Raw genomic sequence first — 16844 nt, 5'->3', positions numbered from 1 at the left:
TCAGTGCTCCCTGATTTGGTTGGGGTTTGAGGAGCAGATGGGGAAGTGTGAGGATGGTGGGGGAACAGCTCAGCTCAGTAATTCAGCAGATTACTCTTCTGACATCGCTTTGAATAGGACGTGGTTGATTATTGTCACATGTACTGAGGACAAGCCTGCCTTGTGTACTGTTCACACAGATCAAATCATTACTCGGTGCATTGAGGTAGGGCACAGATGGGTAAACAATAAGGTGTACCAGCTACAGAGAAAGTGCAGTGCAGGCAGTAATAAGATCATAATGAGGTAGGTTTGAGGTCAAGAATCTAATTTATCGTACTAGGGAACTGTGGTCTTACTATAGTGGGGTAGAAGCTGTCCTTAAGTCTGGTGGTGTGCTGTTTCAGGCTTTTGTATCTTCTGCCTGATCGGGGGCGGGGGGAGAAGAGAAAATATTCGGGGTGGGTGTGATCTTTTCCAAGGCAGCGAGAAGTATAGACAGAGTCCATGGAGGAGGAGGCTGGTTTCCGTGACGTTCTGAGCTGTGGCCACAACACTGCAGTTTCTTGCAGTCACATGCAGAAGCAATTGCCATACCAAGCCATCTGGATAGAATGCTTTCTATACCGCACTGATAAGGGTCGACGGGGACAGGGCAGATTTTTTTAGCCTTTGAAGTAAAGGCATTCTTGGTCATGACATCTACAGTACGTGATTGGACCAGGATAAGCTATTGGTGATGTTCACTCCCAGGAACTTGAAGCTCTCAACCTCAGCTCTGTCACTGTTGATGTAAATAGAAGCCTATGTACCATAACTCCCCTCCCCACTTCCACATGCACAAGATGGTTTACAGGCTGCCTGGAACCTATTATTTAAACCTCCCTGCCGCTTGCTCGGTGGGATTAATCTGCTTGCAGGCAGAGATTAGCAGGTCACATCTGTGTTAATTTTGTGTCTGGGGAGCAGAGACTAGAAACTGGCTCGCACACATCAAATGGTTTGACCATTAAATTATGTCATTTGTATCAAGGCCAAACCAGGAGGAGGCAACTTAAAACAAAAAATTTTAGAGACACAGCATGGAACGGGCACTTCCAACCCAATAAGCCTCACTGCCCAGCAACCCACCTACTTATCACCAGCCTAATCACAGGACAGTTTACCATGACCAACTAACCTGCTAACCAGTATGTCTTTATACTGCGGGAGAAAACAGAAACGTGAAAAAAAATCCAACGTAGCCACGGGGAGATCGTACACGCTGAAAAAGGATCCTGTGCTTTCCCGGCATATATGAGGAATAAACTCTTCTCAGGGTTCCAGCCAGGACAAGGAGGTCATCGTACAAACTCCTGCGGAGAGCACCAGAATTGAACTCTGAACTCCAGAGAGCCTCGAGCTATAATGATGTTGCACAAACCGCAGGCCGCCATTGCGCCCCAAAATCAAATCAGTGAGGATTATGCTCAGCAAGTGTCGTGACACAGCTGGCACGACGTAGCAAGCCCATTACTCACCTACCCTAATCCGGCCGTCTATGAAAGGTGGGAGGAAACATAACACCCAAAGGAAACCCATGTGGTCACGGGGAGAGCGTGCAAACTCCTTACAGACAGCAACCGGGATTGTCCCAGTAAAGTGATTGCACAAACTGCTACACTACTGTGTCATCCGGATGAATTGTAGAGTTGATTATCTTCTATACTCAGTTATAAATGGCAAGCTCATAGTTTTCATAGGTAGGACTTTACAGTGAACTGTTGGGACCCAGGGGGTGTTGTACAAAAGAGGGACTTTGGAGTTCAGGTAATAATGGTTCCCTGAAAGTGGTTTCATAGGTAGACAGGCTGAAGGAGGAGTTCGGCAAGCTGGTCGTCATCAGTCAGGGCACTGAGCATTAAAACTGGGAGGTCACAGTGCAGTTGTACAGGGCAGACTTGGAGTATTGTGTACAACTTTGGTTACCCCGCTACAGGAAGGATGCCATTGGAACAGAATGACACAGTACGGACCTTCTGCCCACGATGACCTTTTAACTGCACACAAAACTCCAAAACAGGCCTCAACAACGTCTTGTTCAACTTCAGTGTAACATCCCAAATCCTGTACTCAATTCTTTGATTTATGAAGCTCAACGTGCTTTCTTTACAACTATCTGCCTGTAATTTCATGGAATTATGGATGTGTATTCTCAGATCCCTCTGTTTGTTGCCTACGTTTCCGGAATACGCAGTCTATTGTGTCGCACTCTAGTTTTTGAATTCCTTTCCCAGAGGAGAAAAACAGCGCATTCACCCTATCCGTGCCTCTCATGATTTCAAGTTCTTCTATAAGATCACCCCTTAGTCCCCTCGCAGCACAGGCCCTCAAGGCCTGGTAACATTCTCGTAAATCTTCTTTGCACTTTTAAAAGTCTCAGGTTAGGACATTGGGGAGTCGTGTCTAAGGTCAGATCAGCAACAGTTCTGGTTAAAGATTAGCTTTATTTGTCACATGTCCATCAAAACATAGTGAAATGCATTGTTTGCGTCAATCCACGCAGTCCGAGGGTGTACTAGGGGAAGCCCATGTTTCCAGCATCACCATTACTCACTGACCCTAACCGGTACAGCTATGGAGAAAACCGGAGTACCTGGAGGAAAACCACATGGTTACACGTGGAACGTACAAACTCCTTACAGACAGCGGTGAAACTGAATTCTGTAAAGCGGTTTGCTAACCAGTATGCTAGCACGCTGAAGGCCACTGACCCAAAACTCCAGTTGTTACTTCTACAGCATCAGAGACTGAGTGGAGCCCAAACAGAGGTTTTTAATTAGGAGATGGATAAAATTATAAAGATGCTAAACAGTCAGAATCTTTTCCCCAGGACAGAAATGTCAAATCCCAGAGGATCTATGTTTTGAAGGAAGTTAAAGGCGAATGGGGTACCGGTGAGGCAAGTAGTTTAGAGGAGTTCAAGAGGCTTTCAGACAGACACATGGAAATGGAGGGAGATGGGTGATAGGAGTGAGGAGGACAATAGAACTAGGCATCAAGATTGGGTTCAGTTCTGGTCATATCATTGTAAAGGGGGTTTCTTCTTTTTCTTTGTTACTGTGTTAATTGGGATTAATGTTGTTCTTTCTTCCGAGTCTGTAAGCTACTGTTGGCGGGCTTTTGGGGAGATCGGCGTGAGGGGGTGAGAGAGAGAGGATGCGATGCTGTAAGCTGGGTGAGGAACGGACCCCAAGCGGGGGTCTGAGGCCAGGAGGTACCCCGAGGAGAGGAGACGAAGATAGATGTGCTTGTCTGACCACTTCGGGTGGTCCTAAGCTGCGAGTCGAGGAGTTCGGAGGGGATCAAATGGTGGCCAGAAGACTTCAGTAATTGAGCTCCAACGGTTGTGCACGAAGTGGTTTGGACTTTGATAAGTTTGGCGTCTTTTCTTTATTTTATTTTCCTTCATATATACTGTATCGTTATTAATCACTTATAGTAATCTTTATAAACTGTAATCATTTAATCGCATATGGTATCCTGTTTGTTCTTTGGCGAGGTGAGGACATCACACAGCATCCACACCAGCTGATTACCCAGTTTGGTGGGGCCGAAGGCTGTTCCCCCTAGACGGAACGAGCTGAGCGAGCCTGAGGCGACCCGGGGGTTACATCATTATAGGGAGGATGTGGCAGCTTTGGAGATGGTGCAGAGATTTACCAGGATCCTGCCAGAGAGCATGTCTTTTGAGGATAGACTGAGTGAGATAGGGTTTTTCCTCTTTGGAACGGAGGATGGGAGGGATACAAGATAAGATCATAGACCAAATGGACAGCCAGAGACTTTATCCCAGGGCAGAGATGGCAACATAAGAGGGGGCATAATTTTAAGGTGATTAGAAAAAAGTATAGGAGAAATATCAAAGTAGTGTTTTTTTTAAACCAAAGAGTGGTGGGTGTGTGGAAAGCAGTACCAGGGCTGGGTTACATTAGGGACATTTAAGAGACTCTGATAGGTAAATGAATGAAAGAAAACAAATGGAAAGCTATGTAGGAGGGAAGCACTAGAGTAGGTTAAGGATCAGCGCAATACCATGAGCTGAAGGGTCTGTAATGTTCTGAACTGTTCTATATGAATGCACAAACCAGGAGCAGGAGTAGGTCACTTGGTCCCACTATTCCTGATTCACCATTCAACAAGAGGGAAGTGTTAAATTGATCTTAGAGTACGTTAAAACATTAGCACACATTGTGGGCTGAAGGGCCTGTAATGGACTGTACTGTCTTATGTTCAGGCAGTTTGGAGGAGTTTAAGAGGCTGTTAGGTAGACACATGAATATGAAGGAAATGGAAGCATATGGATTACAGACAGACAGAGGACATTTAGCAGAAATAGGGATCCATTTGGGCCAAATGGCCTGTCCATTACTGTATTGCTCTGCTAATTCCTGTTAGTCTCGTCACAGACGCTGCCTGACGTGCTGAGTATTTCCAGCGTTCGCTAATTCCTCTCCATTACCAGATGTTATTGCCAATCTTCCTTGGAGATCCTATGGGATGTTCTACAGCAATAAAGTGCCCCCTATAAATGCAAGCTGTTAGTTTTCTGATGTACCATTAGGGAAAAGAAAAAGACGTACATTTAATCCATGACACTGTTGACCTCTGGCTGCTCCAAAGCACTTTACAGCTAATGAAGTAAAGCCTGAATTGCAGTTATACCAAAGTAAAGAGCTGCCAATTTAGCTAGCAGGCACCAATACGTAGAACTGAGATAATGACTAGATTCGCCATTCCCCTTCAGCGAAGAACAGTTACGCTGGTTGTTATCTCGCTAGTGTCTATCTGCACTTGCTGAGAACAAATTGGCTGCTGTGTCTCATAATCCAACAAGATTCAAGTTTATTTATGTATATAAGTTATCTAATTTATGGACAACTCCTTAAGAGAATATCATACTCGACTTGAGTGAAAGGAGACTTAGACAGAAAGGTTCTGGGAAAATGCCAGTAACATCATGAAGGATCCCACCCAGCTCATGAACTGTTTGTCCCACTCCCGTCAGAGCGGAGGTTATGTAGTATCCACATCAGGACCACCAGAGGTAAAAACCATTACTTTCCCCCAAGCAGTAAGACTAATCAACACCTCCACCCATTATCCCACCCTCCACACCCCCAACCACCACCACTTTACCATTTCCTGTCAATCACCTTAAATACAGACACTCCCATGCCTAGAGTCACTTTATGAACATACAATTAATGTCTGCAGACTATCTCATGTATTCATATTTATTGTAGTTATTTTATTATTGTGTTCATTATCTTATTGTGGATTTTTTGTGCGGCTTTAGATCCAGAGTATCAGTTACTTTGTTCTCCTTTACAATTATGTTCTGGATATGACATTGAACAATCTTGAATTTCAACTTGATTTGTCACGTCTGCACCAAAACATACAGTGAAATGCGTCGTCTGCGTTAACAACCAGCACAACCCAAGCATGTGCTGGGGGCAGCCCGCAAGTGTCACCCACATTCTGACACCAGCATAGTGTGCCCGGCAGAGCAACTCAGGACACAACAAGCAACGAAACAACAACAGCAAAACAACCCCCTTTCCTCCCTCCCAGTCCTCTGACCCCAGGCCAATCCGTAGTCTTTGGTCTCCAGTGAACCCAGATTCGGATTTAGACACGTAGACATTAGGTCTTCGACTAACAACACTGAAACAGGCCCTTCACCTGGTATGCTCATGCTGTCTATAGAGCACAGCAACACACAGAAAGTGTAGCAGGAACTCAGGTCAGGAGATATCTACGGAGGGGAAGAAACCGTTGACATTTTGAGCTGAAACTCTTCACCAGTTCCCACTGCTACCCTGGTAATCCATTCCAGACACTTGTCCCCCCCTCCCCATGTCACCTATAGTCCACCCTTCTCTCACCTCAAAATATATCCTTTGGTTTTTGACAATTCTACCCTGGGGAGAAGATTCTGACCATCTCCCTTATCTATAATGTTATCTATCTCAGAATTTTAAAACCCTGCATTAGGTTACCCCCTACCCCTCAGCCTTTGATGCTCAAGGGAGAACAATCCAAGTGTCAGTTCGCTAACCTTCCATCAGAACTGATATTCTACATCTACATTAGAGATGCTGCCTGACCTGCTGAGTTCCTCCAGCATTTTGTGTGTGTTACTCTAGATTTCCAGCATCTGCAGACCCTCTCGTGTTTACCTAGTGCCAACCAGCTCATTAGGAGCTAGAGGAGATTCAGAGTGTGACCAAAGGACATGCACGTTTGTATAGAAGTTTGGTGGAGAGCATTCTGACAGGCTGCATCACAGCCTGATATGGAAGCTCCAATGCACAGGATGGCGAAAGGCTGCAGAGGATTATAGACTCGGGCAGATCCATCACTGGCACAACACACCCCACCACAGAGGGCATCTTCAAGGGGTGGTGCCTCAGGAAGGAAGAATCCATCGCTAAAGACTCTCACCTTGCAGAACTTGCCCTCTACTCATGACTATCATCAGGGAGGAAGAACAGGATCCTGAAGATCTACACTCAATGATTCAGGAACAGCCTCTTCCCCTCCACCATCAGATTTGTGAATGGTTCTGAACCCATGATCACCATCTGTTTTTGTACCATTTATTTTATTTTGTAATTTAAAGTAATTTTAGGTCTTTGCACTGTGCTAACACAAAACAATAAATTTTACAGTATACAAATCAGTGACCCTAACAAACCTGATTCTCGTTCTGAATTATCCATCTATTCTAATCCCAGTAACCATAAAACCATAAGACAGAGGAACTGAATTAGGCCATTCAGCCCATTGAGTCTGCTCTGCTATTCTATCATGGTTGATTTATTCCTCCCTCTCCTGCCTTCTCCCCATAACCATTGACATTTTCAGCACTTTATCCCTAGCTCTCTATTCCCTGGTGATTCAAGAGTTCATTCAGGTGCTGTCTAGGTTGGACAGATGTGGGTTGTTTACTCTGGAGTGCCGAGACTGATAGGCCTTCCTATAGAGGCACAGATGGCCAGAGTCATTTACTAATGAACATGGATTGAGGGAGGAAGGTGGGAGGTTTAATGGAGATGTGTGGGTCAGGTGTATGTTTCCACAGAGAGTGGTGGGTGCCTCCAGGGCACTGTCAGGAGTGGTGGTGGAAGCAGAGGTATTGAAGAGGCTATTAGATAGGCACATGGATGAAAGAAAAATGGAGGGCTTTGTGGGTGGGAAGAGTTGGTGCGATTGTGGAGAAGGTTAAAATATTGGGAGAACATCATGGGCCAAAGGCACAGTACTGATCGATGTTCTTTAAGCAGTGATTGATTAGGAAACTTTGCTTGGAATTGGTATATTATTGTCACATAGGGAAATGAAGTCTCTTCCATACTGCTCCTACAGATCAAAGTTCATTACACAGTGCGCCAAGGCAGTAAAGGGTAAAACAATAGCAGGATGCAGAATAGACTGAACCCTGGCCCTTCAGCCCATTGAGTCTGTTCTGACATTCCATCATGGCTGACTTATTATCCCCCTCAACCATTCTCCTGCCTTCTCCCCATAAACTTTGATACCCTGACTAATCAAGAACCTATCAAACTCTGTTTTAAATTTACCCAATGACTTGGCCTCCACAGCTGTCTGTGGTAATGAATACACAGATTAACCACCCCTACAAGGGTTGATCAAAACTGTCCAATGCATCACTGGCACCAGCCTATCCACCATCAAGGACATATATACAGAAAGGTGCCAGAAAAGGCCAGTAACATCATGAAGGATTCCACCCACCCCGTTCATAGATTGTTTGTCCCATTCCCATCAGGGAGGTGGCTTCAGAGCACCCACACCAGAAACACCCGACTCAAAAACAGCTATTTTCCCCAGACAGCATGGCTGATCAACACTTCCACCCACTGACCCACCCCTCCTTTATCACTTCCTGTCAGAGCCACCCTATGTACAGACACTCCTGTGCCTAGTGTCACTTTATGGACATACAATCAATGTATACAAGCTATTTTATGTATTTATACTTACTCTGTTCTTCATCTTATCTTATGTTGTTTTTTACTACATCAAATCCAGAGTAACATTATTTTGTTCCTCTTTACACTCGTGTACTGGAAATGCTAATAAATAATCCTGAAACTGATATCTTTGGCTGAAGAAATTTCTCCCCCCCCCACCTTGTGTTCTGAAGGGACATCCTTGCATTCTGAGGCTATGCTAAAGAGGAAGTGAGGAGCAAGGTGAAAATGAGGTAGATGTGAAGCCAGGAGTCCATCTTCTGATTCTATTTAACAGCAATAACACTGGGATGGAGTGGTCCTTGAGCCTGGTGGTCCATTCCTTCAGGACTGTATCTTCTGCCCAATGTGGAAAGGGGAAGAGATGAGAGAATGTCCTGAGGGTGGGGTGGGGGGGTGGTTGGAGAATGGAGAGATGTGGATATGGTAGACAGACAGAATCCTTTTACCCGAGGTAAAAGTGTCAAATAATAGAGTACATAATTTTAAGGTGGGAGTAGTTTAAAGGAGATGTGCAGGACATTTCTTTTGAATATATATATATATATATATTTATATTATTTTTTTTAAGCTCACAAAGTGTTAGGTGCCAAGAGTTGGAATTGGAAACAGGCTGCCGGGGCGGTGTTGGAAAGGGATATACAATAGTGCCGTTTAGATAGACATACGGACATGCAGGGAATGAAGGGCATGTTTCCCATGCAGGCAGAAGGGGTTGACTTTGATTGGGTATTATGTTCAGCCTAGACCTTGTGGACCGAAGGGCCTGTTCCTGTGTTGTACTGCTCTGCTTTCAATGTTCTAAATACATCCAACATCCAGAGAGCCACAGAACACTGCAGTACAAAAACAGGCTCTTCAGCCCATCTAGTCCATGCTCAACTATTACTCTGCCTAGTCCCATCGACCTGCACCAATCAATACCCCTCTCATTCGTATACCTATCCTGTGTTGAAATGTTGATAGGTCATTGAGATCTATTGAATATTGAAAGACCTAGATTGAGTGAATGTGGAGAAGATGTTTCCTATAATGGGGGAGTCAAGGACCAAGTGCACAGCCTCAGAGTACAAGCATGTCCCTTTGGAACAGAGATGGGGAGGAATTTCTTTAGCCGGAGGGTGGTGAATCTGTGGAATCGGCCAAGTCATTGGGTATATTTAAAGCAGAGATTTATAAGTTCATGATTAGTATGGACATCAAAGGCTACAGGGAAAAGGCAGGAGAATGGGATTGAAAGGGAAAATAAATCAGGCATTCAAAGGATGCAGCAGACTCGACGGGCCAAATGGCCCAATTCTGCAGCTTTGACTTATTTTCTGAAAGGAAGTATCCTTTGCTAGTTGCATCACAGTCTGGTATGGTAATTCATGTGTGTGGGAGCTGCAGAGAGTATTGGAATCAGTCCAGTACATTCCTCCCACCACTGGAGTAGCTACAGGAGGCACTGCCTCAAGAAGGTAACATCCATCAAAGATCCTCGCCATCTGGCCCATGCCACCTCCTCAAGGCCATCACTGGGCAGGAGGTACAGAAGCCTTGTGTCTCACACCACCAGGTTCAGTAACAGCTACTTCCCTTCGGCCATTCAGTTCTTGAGCCAACTGGCTCAACACTCGTCAGAACAAAAGCATGATAACACTGACCCCCCTTGGAGTCCTGGTGAAGGGTCTCAGCTCGAAACATTGATTGTTTATTCCTCTCCACAGATACTGCCTGGCCTGCTGAATTCCTCCAGCACTTTGTGCGTGTTTCTCTGTGACCACTGTGCTCAATTTGCACTGAAATAAACATTACTTTGTTTTAATTAGGTTCTTTCTTGTAAAATGTGTGCATAATTTATGCCTAATTTGCTTTTCTTGTGAATGCTGATGGTGTGATGCTATTTGCCTGTGATGCTGTTGCTGTAAGTACGTTTTTCCATTAACGCAAGAGATTCTGCAGATGCTGGGAATTCAGAACACCACAAAATGCTGGTGGGGCTCAGCAGGTCAGGCAGTATCAATGGAGAGGAATAAACAGTTGGTGTTTCATGCTGAGGCCCTTCATTGGGACAATTCGGATTTATCATCGCACCTGTACCTACATGCACTCGTGTAAATGACAACAAACTTGACTTTGACAGTCAAAAGAAACACGATGGGCTGAAGGGCCTGTATCAAAACTCTATGATTCTGTGAATTTGGGGACAGTTGTTAAGCCAAGCATGGTGACAGAGCAGGCTTTTGATGGATATCAAATGGGAACAGAGAGAGATGTTAAGCATTGGCTAGCGTGAAGCAAACCCCCCCTGCCCCCCTCATTAGGGGTAAACTCCAGTCTGCTGCAACACCGTCTCTCATGGAAGCCTCCAGGGCTTGAAGAGGAATTGTTTGTGGATTTCAGGGAGGGGAAGTTGGGGGGACACATGGCAGTCCTCATCGAGAGATCAGCAGTGGAAAGGGCAAGCAGCTTTAAATTCCTGATGTCAACATCTCTGGTGATCTATCCTGGGCCCAACATATTGATGCAATTACAAAAAAGGCATGTCAGGTGCGATATATCCTGAGGAGGTTGCAGAGATTTGGTATGTCACCAGAGACGCTTGCAAATTTCTGCAGATGGAGAGAATTCTGACTAGTTGCATCAGAGTCTGGTATGGAGAGGCACTGCACAGGATCAAAGGGGGTTATAAACTCAGCCAGTTCTATCATGGTGACTGGCCTCCCCAGCATGAGGGACATCTTCAAAGGCAATGCCTCAAAAAGGCAGCAACCAATCTTTAAGAAACCCCTTCATCCAGCACATGTCCTCTTCTCATTCCTACCATCAGAGTGGAAGTAAAGGAGCCTGAAGACACGCACTCATCATTTTAGAAACAGCTTCTTCCCCTCCGCCATCAGATTTCTGAATGGGCAATGAATCCATGAACTCTACCCCACTACTTTATTTGCTCTCTTTACACCACTAATTTAAGAGACAACTCTTAAAGAACAAAAACAAAATGGTTAAAGTAGCTGGGATTCCCTCTGTTTATTTGGGACACTATGCTGCTTAATTGGGGCAGGAGACTGTGGCTGAACTAGCATCAGTCCCGTGCACTTGCATGGCCATCAGACTCCACACTGTGCTTAGAGCCATCAGTTTTTAAAGTAGCGTCAGTCGCATCTGTTTGTGTTCAAAATGCAGTGATTTTTGTCGCTGATAGTTGGCAAGAAATAAGCAGTAAGATGATTTGGACCTGTTTTACTCATCGCAATTTCATGCATTCAGGCTTGGAAAAGCCAGAAACAGTCAGAAAATGAAACGATTTCACTACTTCAACAAGTTAGGTACTATGAGGAATTTGAAGCTATCGGCAATAATCTTGAATGTTACAATGAAAATGAAGATTTGGAGGCTGCAATTGTGTCAACCATTGTATGGAGGCAGTCCATTATCTGCAGTTAAGTGAGGGTGCTGATTTTGTTCATTTACAGTCAATCAAAATAACAGACAAATTCAATAACTATTAGGACCTAATACAGTTTTATACTACTGTACAGGTATTGGTAGTGTTCTTATTGTCCTGCATTTCACTTAACTATATTAAATTGTTACTCAGTTAAACAGTAGTTTGTCTTTTTTTTAAATATACTTTTTAACTTTTTCCTTGAAGCTTCAGCTAAATTCAAGCAGCAGCTTAATTAGGCCAAAATGTACTAATTCCAATGTGTCCGCAGTAACTGGAATCCACTGTATTGTTTACTGTAACTTATAGATTTTGTTTTTATATTGCACTGCACTGCTGCTGCAAAACAACAAACTTCAGTGATAGTGAAACGATTTTGACTAGTTAGCATGAAGCAAGCTCCTGCTGACAGAGGTAAACACCAGTCCAATACACCTAGAGCAGACTGAAGAGGATCCTGATGAAAGGTCTCGGTCCGAGGCTCAAAGAGGATTGAATGAATGGATCCATTTGAGTGATGTTAAATGAAGGGAGAATATTGCCCCAGGCAGCAATGACAGAAAGCAGAGAAAGAGCGCACTCAATGGACTATATCACAAGAGCGAGGATCAATAATAAGCAGAGAATTAGCTCAGCAAATACATCTCCAATTACTTTACGCAACACTCACAAAATGCAGGAGGAACTCAGCAGGTCAGGCAGCATCTATGGAAAAGACTAAACAGTCAACATTTTGGGCCGAGACCCTTGATCAGGACTGGAAAACAAGATGAGGTCAGGGTAAGAAGCTGGTGAGGAAGTAGTACAAGGTGGAGCTGAAACCAGGAGAGGGGGAGGGGAGTGAAGTAAAGAGCTAGGAAATTGATTGGTGAAATAGATGAAGGACTGGAGAAGGGGGAAATCTCATTGGAGAGGGTAGAAGACCAGGGAAGTTGGGGGAGCACCAGAGGGAGGTGATGGGCAGGTAAGGTAAAAGAGGGAAACAGCAATGAGGAATAGGGAGAGGGGGCAATTACCAGAAGTTCAAGACTTTGATGTTCGTTCATGCCATCAATTTGGAGGCTACCCAAGCAGAATATTGCTAGAGAAGGCTGTGGACTGACATGTTGGATTGGGAATGGCAAGTAGAATTGGATTGGGTGGCCACGGGGAGATCCTGCTTTTTCTGGTAGGTACTTGGCAAAGAGGTCTCCCATTCTATGTTGGTTTCACCAGTACATAGAAGGTCATTTTGGGAGCACCAGATATGGTAGATGAGCCCAACAGACTCAGAGGTGAAGTGACGCCTCACCTGGAAGGACTCTATGGGGTCATGAAAGGTAGTGAGGGAGGTGGTGTAGGGGTAGGTACGGCACTGGTTCTGCTTGTAAGGATAAGTACCAGGAGAGTGGGGAGAGACGAATGGACAAGGGAGTCATGTAAGGAGCGACCCCTGCAGAAAGTGTAAAGTGTGGGGAGAGAAATGTGCTTGGAGGTGGCAGAAGTTACGGGAGATTATGTGCTGGACACGGAAGCTTGCAGGGTGGTAGCTGAGGGCTGGGAACCCTACCCCTGGTGGTGTGGCTGGGGATGGGGGCGAGGGCAGATATGCATGAAATGGAAGAGATGCAGGTGAGGGCAGAGTTAATAGTGAAGGAAGGGAAGTCCTTTTTTTGAAGAAGGACAACACTTAGTTCTGGATTGAGAATCATTCTGAGAGCAGACGCAGCAGGGTGGAAGACAAACTCAGCATGGGTGCAGGAAGCAGCACCAATGCAGTCATCGATGTAGCGTATGAGAGTGATCCTGGTGTAGGCTTGGAAAATCAAAAAGGAAGACATAACTGGGACCCATGTGAGTGCGCATTAGAAAGTCCTGTTCAGACTGTTTGAATTACTTCATGTGCAGCTGTCACATTGAGGGACCACTAATATTCTATAGCCAACACTTCCCACCCAGAAATACGAAAGATTCTACAGATTCTGGAAATCTAGAGCAACTAACACACAATGCTGGAAGATCTCAGCTGGTCAGGCAGCACCTATGGAGAGCAATAATCAGTTGGCACCTTGGCAGAGACCCTTCATTAGGGCCCTCTAGAGAAGACCATAAACTATAGGCCATGGGAGCAGAATTGGACCACTCTTGTTCATCAGGACTTGAAACGTTGACTGTTTATTCCTCTCCATAGATGCTGCCTGATCTGCCTAGTTCCTCTGGCATTGTGTGTGCATTACTTCCTACACTTACCAGAATCTATGTATGAAAAGAACTGAAATTGGTTTATTGTCACATGCACAAAACATGCATCACTTGTGCCAACGATCAATATAGTTCGAGGATGTGCTGGGGGCAGCTTGTAAGTGTCGCCATGCTTCAGATGCCAATATAACATGCCCTCAACTTACTAACCCTAACCAGTACTTTGAAATGTGCAAGGAAACTGGAACACCCTTACCTATAGCAGCAGGAATTGAACCCAGATCAATTGATGGGAGTGTGGGAAGATTAGGTCACAGGGAAAATTACAGGTGGAAAAAAGTGATTGTTTTATGAGCTATCATAGATTCACTGAGCCGAATGGCTTTTTTTTCCTGTGTCAAATGGAAATATTTTGACAACATTCTGAGGGGCGATTAGGAATGTGCTCCAAGTGCAGGGTTGGATGTAGAGAGTTACATCACAAGACTGGATAATGAAACTAAACTGTTGAACTTTTGAATAATGGAATAGATTCTAGGGCCAAATGCCGACAGCATTTATTTCTGAGAATTGTCTTTTTATTTAACGCCCTTTTCCATGGTGAGTTCCAGAATTATAACACTCAGTGTGAAGATGACTTTCTGAACAGTGAGTAATGCTCCCATATTGTGCACACTTCTTGTTTGCTAGCTTTACCTTTCAAAGGAAAATTTCTTTCACTCCTCCCCTTCACTCTCTGCCTTTCTATCTTTGTCATCCTCTTTCCTTTCTCCCTTACGTTTCTCTCCCTCTTTCTCCATCCCTTCTCTCATTATTTCTTACCCTCTTCCTCTTTTCTTTCTAATTTTCACACTCTCACCATCTCTCCCCCCTCCTTTCTCTCACCATCTTGATATCATCTTTTGCCACTTCCAGGGAATTACGTACACACTTCAAAGCTTCTCTGTTCTACAATGATGTTCAGTACGCTGATGCTTACTGTGACAGTCTGCCCTGGTTTAGCTCACCAAAATGCATCAATTCACACCAGTGAGATAAATTCCAATTGCCTTCTCTTAGCCCGTGTTCCCAATTGAACGATGCTGTTGCAACCTTAGCCAATCTTCATCACTGGAAACTCAATAATCTCAAGCAGATCAGTATTACCAATTTTTATGGATGTATCGTAGGAAGTGTTTCAACTGGCTGCCCAGTGGCTTGCTGTCTGTGAGCACAGGAAACAGCAGAGAGTTGAGGACACCGCTCTACACATCAGAGGACCCAGCTTCCCCTCTACGGACTCTGTCTGTGTTTCTTGCTGCCTCACAAAAGCAGCCAGCATAATTAACTCACCCCAAACAGTGCTTCTTCTCCCCTCTCCCACTGGGCAGATGATACAAAAAGCTTCTGTACATACATATCATCAGACTCAAGACAGCTTTTATCCTGTTATAAGACTACTGGACACTAAGATGGACTCTTGACTTCACAATCTACCACGTTATGATCATGAGCTTGCATTGTACTTTATCTGTAGCTGCTACATTCTATTCTGCCTTCTGTTGTCACTTACCATATTGTACATCAATTCACTGTTGTAATGAATTGGTCCAGATGACAGTACAAATGATGAGGATTTCACTGTAGCCCACACAAAATGCTGGTGGAACTCAGCAGGTCAGGCCTTTCATCAGGACCCGGCCTGAAATGTCGACTGTTTATTCCCCTCCATAGATGCTACTTGACCTGCTGAGTTAGTCCAGCATTCTGTGTGCGTTGCTCTGAATTTCCAGCACCTGCAGAGACTCATGTTCAAGCTATTCACTTTATTTTGTTAAACGTGACAATAATAAACATACCACTAACCACACGGGACCAAGCACCATTCCCTGCAGCACACCATTCGTCAGGAACCGCCGGACAACACTCCACCAACACCTCCCGACTCATTCCATTAGCTCACACTGGATTATATGGACCAGTCTACATGTGGGGCCTTTCTACGTCCACGTAGACAACATCTATTGCCCTGCCTCAATGCTCTTGGTCACCTCCTCCAAAAAAAAAATATATCAAATGTGAAAGACAGGATTATCCACACAAAGCCATGCTGACTATCCCTGAACAGTCCAATAAAGACCTGCTTGGTTTGATTCATTACTGACAGAGACGTGGAGCACCTCAGCACAGAAATAGGCCTTTCAACCCATCAGGTCCTTTCCAAACTATTATCCTGTCTTGTCCCTGTGGTGAACTACATATACCTGTCTGGACAGGCACCCCCGCTGACTGCTCCTCCCACGGACGATTGGGACACAATAAAGGCGATTGGGGACACAGCCCCGGTCTCAGCCTCCAGGATGCAGTGTGGTGGTCAATTGCTGCTTGTTCTTTCTTCCAGCCAATAAAAGCCTATATCTCGCCTCACGTCTCTAAGAGTTATTGATGGTGCATCAGTCCCATCGACCTGCACCTGGACCACAGGCCTCCAGATCCCTCCCATGCACGTACTCATTCAAACTTCTCTTAAATGTTGAAATCCAGCCTGCGTTCTCCACTTACGTTGGCTTCTTGTTCCACACTCGCACCACTTTGAATAAAGTACTTCCCCATGACATTCCCCCAAAATATTTCATCTTTCACCCTTAAAATCATGAGCTTTAGTTCTTGTCTCATCCTACCTCAGTGGAAAATGTCTGCTTGCAGTTACCCAAATTATACCCCTTATAATTTGCTGTACTTCTATCACATCTCCCCTCGTTCTCCTACACCCCAGGGAAATAAAGTCCTAACCTATTCAACCTTTCCCTACAACTCAGGTCCTTAAGTCCTGGCAATATCCTTGTCAATTTTCTCTGTACTTTTTCAATCTTACTTTCTCACGTCTTAATAAGCTGGTAAGGAAGGCGGGCTCTGTCGTGGGCAAAGTACTGGAGAGTTTAACATCGGTAGCTGAGCGAAGGGTGCTGAGTAGGCTACGGTCAATTATGGAAAACTCTGAACATCCTCTACATAGCACCATCCAGAGACAGAGAAGCAGTTTCAGCGACAGGTTACTATCGATGCAATGCTCCTCAGACAGGATGAAGAGGTCAATACTCCCCAATGCCATTAGGCTTTACAATTCAACCGCCAGGACTTAAGAACTTTTTAAAAGCTATTATTAATGCTTTTTGAGATAGTGATTTAGATGCATATCATATTTTTTACTGAGTTAAGTATTGTATGTAACT

General features: G+C 44.7%; 1 protein-coding gene across 11 annotated transcripts in view; it reads right to left on the bottom strand.

The window, feature by feature from the left end:
* Positions 1-16844, bottom strand: part of tmem198ab (transmembrane protein 198ab) — a 103909-nt gene that overhangs the window by 67913 nt on the left and 19152 nt on the right. For 2 of the 11 annotated variants that reach the window (XM_073046210.1, XM_073046207.1), the window contains exon 2: positions 1160-1334. The exons of the other annotated variants lie outside the window; for them this stretch is intronic. The gene's annotated coding sequence lies outside the window, so the exon portion shown is untranslated. The remainder of the gene's footprint in view (positions 1-1159; positions 1335-16844) is intronic. 11 annotated transcript variants of the gene reach the window in all.

Source organism: Hemitrygon akajei, chromosome 5 (assembly GCF_048418815.1).
Source record: "Hemitrygon akajei chromosome 5, sHemAka1.3, whole genome shotgun sequence".
Lineage (NCBI taxonomy): Eukaryota > Metazoa > Chordata > Chondrichthyes > Myliobatiformes > Dasyatidae > Hemitrygon > Hemitrygon akajei.
Note: the sequence above shows the minus strand (reverse complement) of the source record. Positions and strands in the feature narration are given on the sequence as shown.